Source organism: Hipposideros armiger, unplaced genomic scaffold (genome assembly GCF_001890085.2).
Source record: "Hipposideros armiger isolate ML-2016 unplaced genomic scaffold, ASM189008v1 scaffold_394, whole genome shotgun sequence".
NCBI classification, from domain to species: domain Eukaryota; kingdom Metazoa; phylum Chordata; class Mammalia; order Chiroptera; family Hipposideridae; genus Hipposideros; species Hipposideros armiger.
The window spans coordinates 1,178,058-1,185,270 of NW_017731744.1; the positions used below are offsets into that span (position 1 = coordinate 1,178,058).

Below are 7,213 nucleotides of genomic sequence, written 5' to 3' on the forward strand. Positions count from 1 at the left end.
CTTCCTGAGAGAAGTTCGTTCTGGTCCACAAGAGCTCTTCTATGCAAGAGCGGAATGAAAATAATCTACTTTGGGAACACTGTATTACTCTAAGACGTCACATTATCATCCGAGGGCTGTTAACCACTTCTGGACTGGAGTCTTCTTTAATTGAGAGCAAGAGACATTCTCAGTTCTGAGAAAAGTTCTTCAAAAATTACTGACTGCTGTTCATACATTTTACCCACTAGTTTTGTCTGAGACTTTTGACAGTGCTCAGGTGCACTGACAAGTATGGCTCCATTGAGACACGTCATCCACAGTTTTCAGCCTGAGCCCACTTCCTAAGTCCCCATGCCATTCTTTCTCTAGCCATGGCCTTTCCGAGTCCCAGGTGCACTGAAAACCAGAGATGGTCAGAAGAAGGAACAAGGCAGCAGAGTAACAGGAAGAATAGGAGAGTCATAAATCTGCAATGGGAAAATTGGAATAAACTGAAATAGGCAAAAGAGAGTATTTAGGAATCTGAGACATTTTGTCATCTAAAGACTCAGCTTTTAAAATTCTGGGGCTCTGAGAGAATAAAAGCCCAAATCATCTCATAGTTACTGGTAGAGCAGATACCAGAAGCCTGGTATGGCATAATAGCTTCCATTGCTTCTATGGTTGTTTCTAGTACTTCTGTGATGCTTCTATCCTATAATATTTAGTGGCTCTAAAAACAATACTAATAAATAACAACAGTTACAGCATTGATAGTGGTTCAATTTACTGAGCCTATCATGTGTAAGTCATAATACGAGATACTGTAGGATGTACAAAGATGAGCAAGATAGAATTACTGGTCTCCAGTTTCTTATCATCTGTCAGAGGTAGACACACACAAGGAGAACACCAGGTTCTGGGAGCCGGAGGGAACATACTGATACAAAAGTCCCAAGCAAGCTTTTTTCTAGCCGTGGTGTTTCCTCTACTTAAACACAAAATAACTCCAGCCCCTCAATAATGCTCACACTGTTGGGCCGGCCGAGTGGCACGTTGGTTAAGAACTGGCTTGGGATGCCAGAGGGCCCCGGTTCGGATCCCACATATGAGGGCCAGTGACACTGCCCTCTACAGCTAAGATGCTGAACAACAGCTCAACCTGGAGCTGGGCTGCCGTGAGTCGCTAGTGATGGCGTAGGCTGCAGCCCCTGTGGCAGTGGGTTGCCATGGGCTACTGTGTGTAGCCAGCAGCCAGCGTGAGCGGCCAGCAGCCGCTGTGAGCGGCCGTCCAGAAGCCGGCGACTGATCTGCCTCGCCTGGGAAGAGCGCAATGATGGTGCCAACTTGGGCCAGTGAGGCGACGTCCTCCACAACTAGACTGAAGAACAAAAGGACAGCAACTTGTCTGTTCCCTTCCCCCAATTCCCCAATTAAAAAAAAAATAATGCTCACACTGTTGAATGATGCTATGTGTAAGAAACCATTCTAGGCCCTTGAGATACAGTGGTAGACAGACAATATCTCCACCTTTCAGGACCTATGTTCTAGTTGAGAAGGTAAGAAACAAAGCAATGCCGAGTATATATTAGATTGTTGGAAAAGTCATGACACATTTTTGCAATGAAAAATAGAAAAAGTACGTCATGACTTTTCCGACAACCCAATAAGATCACTTCCCATAACGCTAAGTATTTTATTGAAAATAAAAGAAGGTGCGGTGGCCAGTTAGCTCAGTTGGTTAGAGCGTGGTGCTCATAACACCAAGGTTGCTGGTTCAATCCCCACATGGGCCACTGTGAGCTGTGCTCTCCTTAAAAAAAAATGAAAAGAAAAGCAGGTGATGTAATAGTGAATGAAATGGAATTGGGGAACAGGCCACCTCAGCTTGGGCACAGGGAGGAGAGCATGCGGTGATGTCTCTGTTTGAGTTGAGCCTGAAGGATGAGAAGAAGTGAGCCATAGAAAGACCTGGAGTGGGAGTGTTCCAGAAACAAAGAACAGCAGGGGCAAGTTCTGAGGAAGGAATGAATTTGGCTGTTTGAGAATAAAAAGGCTAGTCTACCAAAGCATAGCAGAAAAGGGAGAAGGGTAGAAGATGAAGTCAGACAGGTAAGAAAACATTTCCCAGGTCATGTAATGACTTACAATGTGACCTCTTGTTAATAGCACTCAAGAACAACTTGACAGATTGAATTCAGAGAATTTTCAGGAATGAGACTTCTTAGGTTCCTTAACCCAGTGTCATGTTTTCATAGGTGAGAAAACCGACTTGATTAATCTATGAGGTTTACCCTATGGGAGAAGAAATATAGGTTATTATTCCCAGGGAATAGATGTGAATTTAGCAATCTGTCTGTGGCCGATTCATAATTCCCTCCCCTGAAAGATGGATAGTAACATTCTATGCCCCTCTGACTTTAGAAGGAGAGAAATCTCGTTTCTCAGATTCTTACAAGACCACCTGCCTTGTGTCTGGTCACAGGCAAATCTGTCAGCCTGGAAAACAGAAATTGTTTGGGCCAAAGAAAGTTTGTATTTTGGAAACGAAAGCACTAGTTTCAGCAAACAGGCCGCCACAGTCACATGTCACCCTGGAAGCACCTTCCCCAGTCAGCATGTCCCAGCACTATGCCCACAGTTGTCAGCTTGCTCAAAACAGCTGTGCTAGAATCAGGCATGAGCAAGGGCCCCAGCCATTTCCCCTTCCCCTGAACTTCTAAAAAACACAAAAACTCACAGAGCTGAGAGAGAAGCCAATAAGAAGTAAGGAACGTGCAGCAGGTGGTACCATCTGTGCCTGGCTAATTCCAGCCAAAACAATCTGCTCCCTAGAGTTCCCAGTTGTGGAGAAGGGAAGAGAATATGACAGTGGCAGAGCCAGGGGAGGGGGAGTGGGAGGGCAAGTGCCGAGGCTATTATTCAAGCATTCAGCTGGTCGGGGAAGTCGATTATTGATGCCAGTGGACTATTATCTCTCTCCTTTTCTCCTTACCACCACTGTGGGAGATTCCTCCAAGGTCTCGCTAAGCTGGCAAGTATCAGATCCCACACCTGTGAGACAGATATGTAGGCATCACTGTGAGTCTGTCACTGCTGAGATGGGAGGGACAAACTTTCCACAGCAAGGCTGGAAGCACAGCCCACCCCAAGGTGGAAAAACAAGGGGAGAGGGAGCTTATGTTTATTTTATTCTATTTTCCTAGCAACCAAATTGTCTCCCTCTCGCCGGTTCATTCTTTGGAAATTATCCACGGTTCTAAATGGGCTTATATTCCTCATGCTTGATCCCCAGGTTGGCATTTTCTAAAATAAAATTCTTTCACTGGATGGACTTCCTCATGGGGAACAAATCTTTTCCCCTGGCACACTTACAATCACGGGATGAATAAATGCACGCAATTCAAAGATAGATCAAATGGTCTGTAGCAATAATTTTCCCTTAAGAGGGTATCAGATAGACAGGGCCCATCCTTTTCACAGATGGAGGAGACAGCGATGATTTGAGGGCCATGGAAAGACCTGTCTCCTAAAAAAGAAAATCTTACCCACTGCAAAATTTCCATCAGCACCTTTAGGTTAAGGGACTGTATCCAGAAATTTATCTGTTAAGTAAAAATGCCTGGAAGGGGTGATATTTGCCTATTATCACCTTCTCTTAGATGAATTTATCAATTTATAGCTAAGAGTTGAACCCTGAGCGAGTGGGGCATGGGCAAGTTGACGTTTATTGGAACAAGAGAAGTGAAGGTCTGGATTTCAGGTGCTGACCCAGAAAACCAGGACCTCATGGGCCTCTAAAGGAAGGGGGGATGGCTCCTGATCCTAATTCCCTGCATGGGCTGAATTATGCTCCCCCAAAAGGTCTGTTGAAGTCCAACCCCAATACCTGTCGCTGTGATCTTTTTTGGAAATAGGGTTTTTGCAGACGTAATCAAGTTAAGATGAGGTCCGTAGCATGGGCCCTAATCCAATATGGACGATGTCATTATAAGAAGAGGGAAATTTGGACACAGGCACTCACAGGGAGAATGCCATATGAAAACGAAGACGGAGGCTGGAGTGATGCAGCTGAAAGCCAAAGAACTCCAAGGATGCTGGCCATCACCAAAAGCTAGGAGAGAGAAATGGAACAGATCACTCAGGAGGAAGTGACCAGGTGACACTTTGATTTTGGACTTACTGCCTTCAGAACTGTGAATGAATTTCTTTAGTTTTAAGACACCCAGTTTGTGGTGCTTTGTTTCAACAGCCCTAAGAAGCTAATATGCCCCCAAAACAAACCATAGTCAGGGCTTCAGTATTTCAGTTTCTGGGTTGAGCTAAAAATCAAGATCAATTTTTGATCTCACTATTCTTTGAGTGCTTGGGCTTTAACAGATAAAACCAATAGCAGGCACATCCCTTTTGGTTTTGAGACGCACGTCATCGGGAAAAAGACAAACTGCCTACTCTCTTTCCCAAATGTCTTCTATAAGGTAACCTTTTTAATTAGGATAATTAAATTCTTGTTTCAAAGGGCACCAAAGTGCAAGCATTATGGTCTGATTTCCTGTAAAGAGTCTTTTCCTGCCTTCTGTCCCACATGGCGTCCATTAACAAGAGAAGCACCAAGTGAGTCAGACATCACGGTTACAGGTTTGTGGCTCATGTCAACGCCAAGAAGAGGGAAATGAGAAAGGAAAACATAAATTGGGAAACAGTGTCAGAGGGCAGGCCAAGATAATGGAAGAAGCAGAAAGCAGAGGAAAGGGGTGTTGTGTGGGAACCAAAATCTTGCTTCAGGTAGGAAATGTCAGAGAAAAATACAGTGCCATTTTTAAATTAAGGGGGGCAAAGGGCAGAAATCCGAGTCAATTTTTACTGGGCTTTCTTTGCAGCCTGAGTTCAGTAGTAGAAATTGGTGAAATGTGCCCTCTTCCCTGCTTCATTACTGTTGTGGGATCTTAACCTTTTCCAGCTCCAAGTCTCTTGCGAAATTGGTTAATAATTCCTGCAATATACTTATATCACTGAGATGTGGGAAGGATATTGAGAGTTCAGTGGGGAAGGCAACATGAAAACCCAAGGCAGGGGTGAGTCAACTGGGTTGTATTTTGATATATTGATATATTGCCCTGGTAGCCAGTGGCCTAAAGCTGGGAATCAGTGAGAGCAGGTTCTGGGATGAGTTCTCAGAGGTGCCCATTGAGCTCTGTTCTGCCCCATTACTCCTTGCCTCCTGCTGCCTGCTCACTCATGAGTGCACCAAAAAAAAAAAAAAAAAAAGGGCAGGTAAGCAAGTCAGGGAATGGGTCACTGAAAATATCTCATCTCTTTACTAAGAAAACAAACCCAACTCTATGTCTTCTTCACAGAAGGCCAGCGTGCTAGCCTTTACATTTTATTTCTAGAAGATGGTATATCATCTTAAAAGCCTGGCTTAATTTGCTTTTCTCTAAGCTTTGTGGTATTTTTTTTAAATGCCATTAGTCAGTTATTGCACGTTACTAGCAATAACAGTCCTACCTAATGTATTTAATTTGTTTGAAAATCATAGCACATCTTTACACACAGAAGAGGCAGCTTTTAACTCCATTGATGACTTCCTCTTTAAAAGTCTTCCTTTAAATCCCTAACCACATTCTTCTTGGTTTTCTTCCTACCCACTGACCAAGATCTGCTTTCTTCACTCGGTATTTAAATGGTAGCATTTCCCAGGGTCCCTCTGGGGCTCTCTGCTCTCTTTGTTCTGATCACTGCTTCAATGACTGTTTTAACACCCACAGCTTCAGTTCCTAACTATACACTAAAGACTCAAAATGCTTCTATGCACCTTTCCAATAAGACTCCCCCCACCCCATGCACTAGACCTGCACATTCAAATGAACCCTGGGCATTACCACCTGATGGTCTCAAAGTCACCTTAAATTTGACAGGTCCAAAATGGACATGACCGTATCTCCCTCCTGCTCTCCCCACCCCACCCCCCCACCCCAGAACCTAGTGATTGTCACTTCCTAGGTCACTCAGGTAGAAATCTTGAGTCATCCTGTTATATATCTAAATGAGTTATCAAGTCTTGTGAGCCGTACTCTCCATCATCTCTCCTACCTGTTCCCCTTCCTCAGTCACCATGGTCACTCCCTCATTTCAGGCATACATGAAATCCCAAGAATTGCCCTAATAGCCTCATAACTGGTCACACTGGTCCCAGTCTCAACTGAAGTTGCTGCCACAGAGTTGTCACCTGAGGGTTGATGGAGGAACCGGCAGGAAGAAGGATGCTACCTTTTATATTCTTTAAAGACATTTCTTGATATTCTTCATAGACACCTTACTTGAACATTATTTTATTACAGCCTTAACAACAGTTATGTTCACATATTTTCTTAAACACAACTGGGAAAAAAAATGTGTTCAAGAGAACAACTAGTTCCTTTCCCTCCCTAACACCATAAGTTTACTTGTGGTCTTATCATCTTCTAACTCATTCCACATTCCTACATTAGCCAAAAGTGCACTTTTGGTACGTTTTTGTTTTCATGTCCATCTTCTCCCACCTAAAGATGTAAGCTTCTTAAGGCTAGAGACCATGTTATCTTTGTGGTCCCATTTCTCAGTGAGTTTCTGCTACCAAGTCAATATTCAATGAATGTCCACTGATTTAGTTCACTTGTGCAAATCTGATCATGCCAAAGCCCTACTTAAAAATCCTTCAGTGGTTCCCCAAAGCACCCAAAATGCAGTTCGTATTCCTTAGCGTGGTCCACAAAGCTGTCATGAGCTGGCTGGCTCCTTCTGGTGTCCCTTTTCTTCATCTGTCACCATCCCTCCCGTTGCATATGCCTGAGTACACTTTCCTCTATTTCCTTTTTGTCCTTCAGAACATAGCTCGAGGGTCACGTTGTTAAGACAATCTTTCCTGAAACCTAAATCCTAGACTTGCCCCTCCTCTGGCCTTCTATAAGCATCCTGTATATGCTTCATTAATGCACCATCCAAAGGTTGGGTTTTCAAAGGCAATACATTCCTGGAAAGTCAACACTATGGACATTCTAATGGCAGCACCCAGGACAAAGCCTGAAACCCCACAAGAACCAAGAAAATGTGTGAGTCCTCTGGAAAGAGACTGTCAGTTAACATCTAGTTCCCATCGACCCTGATCATTAGCCAAATAGAAGAACAAGTTAGTGCCAAGACAGAAAATAACACAGTAAGGGAGTGATGTGAAAAGCAGAAACTGTGGAAGGGCCACAATGCAAAACAAAAA

The 7,213-nt window shown here is 43.8% G+C and overlaps 1 non-coding gene across 1 annotated transcript; it reads left to right on the forward strand.

Moving 5' to 3' along the window:
• Window positions 1-1,683: 1,683 nt before the first annotated feature.
• On the forward strand, window positions 1,684-1,757 carry TRNAM-CAU (transfer RNA methionine (anticodon CAU)). Its single transcript has one exon. It is a non-coding gene; the product is annotated as a tRNA-Met (tRNA).
• The last annotated feature ends 5,456 nt before the right edge of the window (window positions 1,758-7,213 follow it).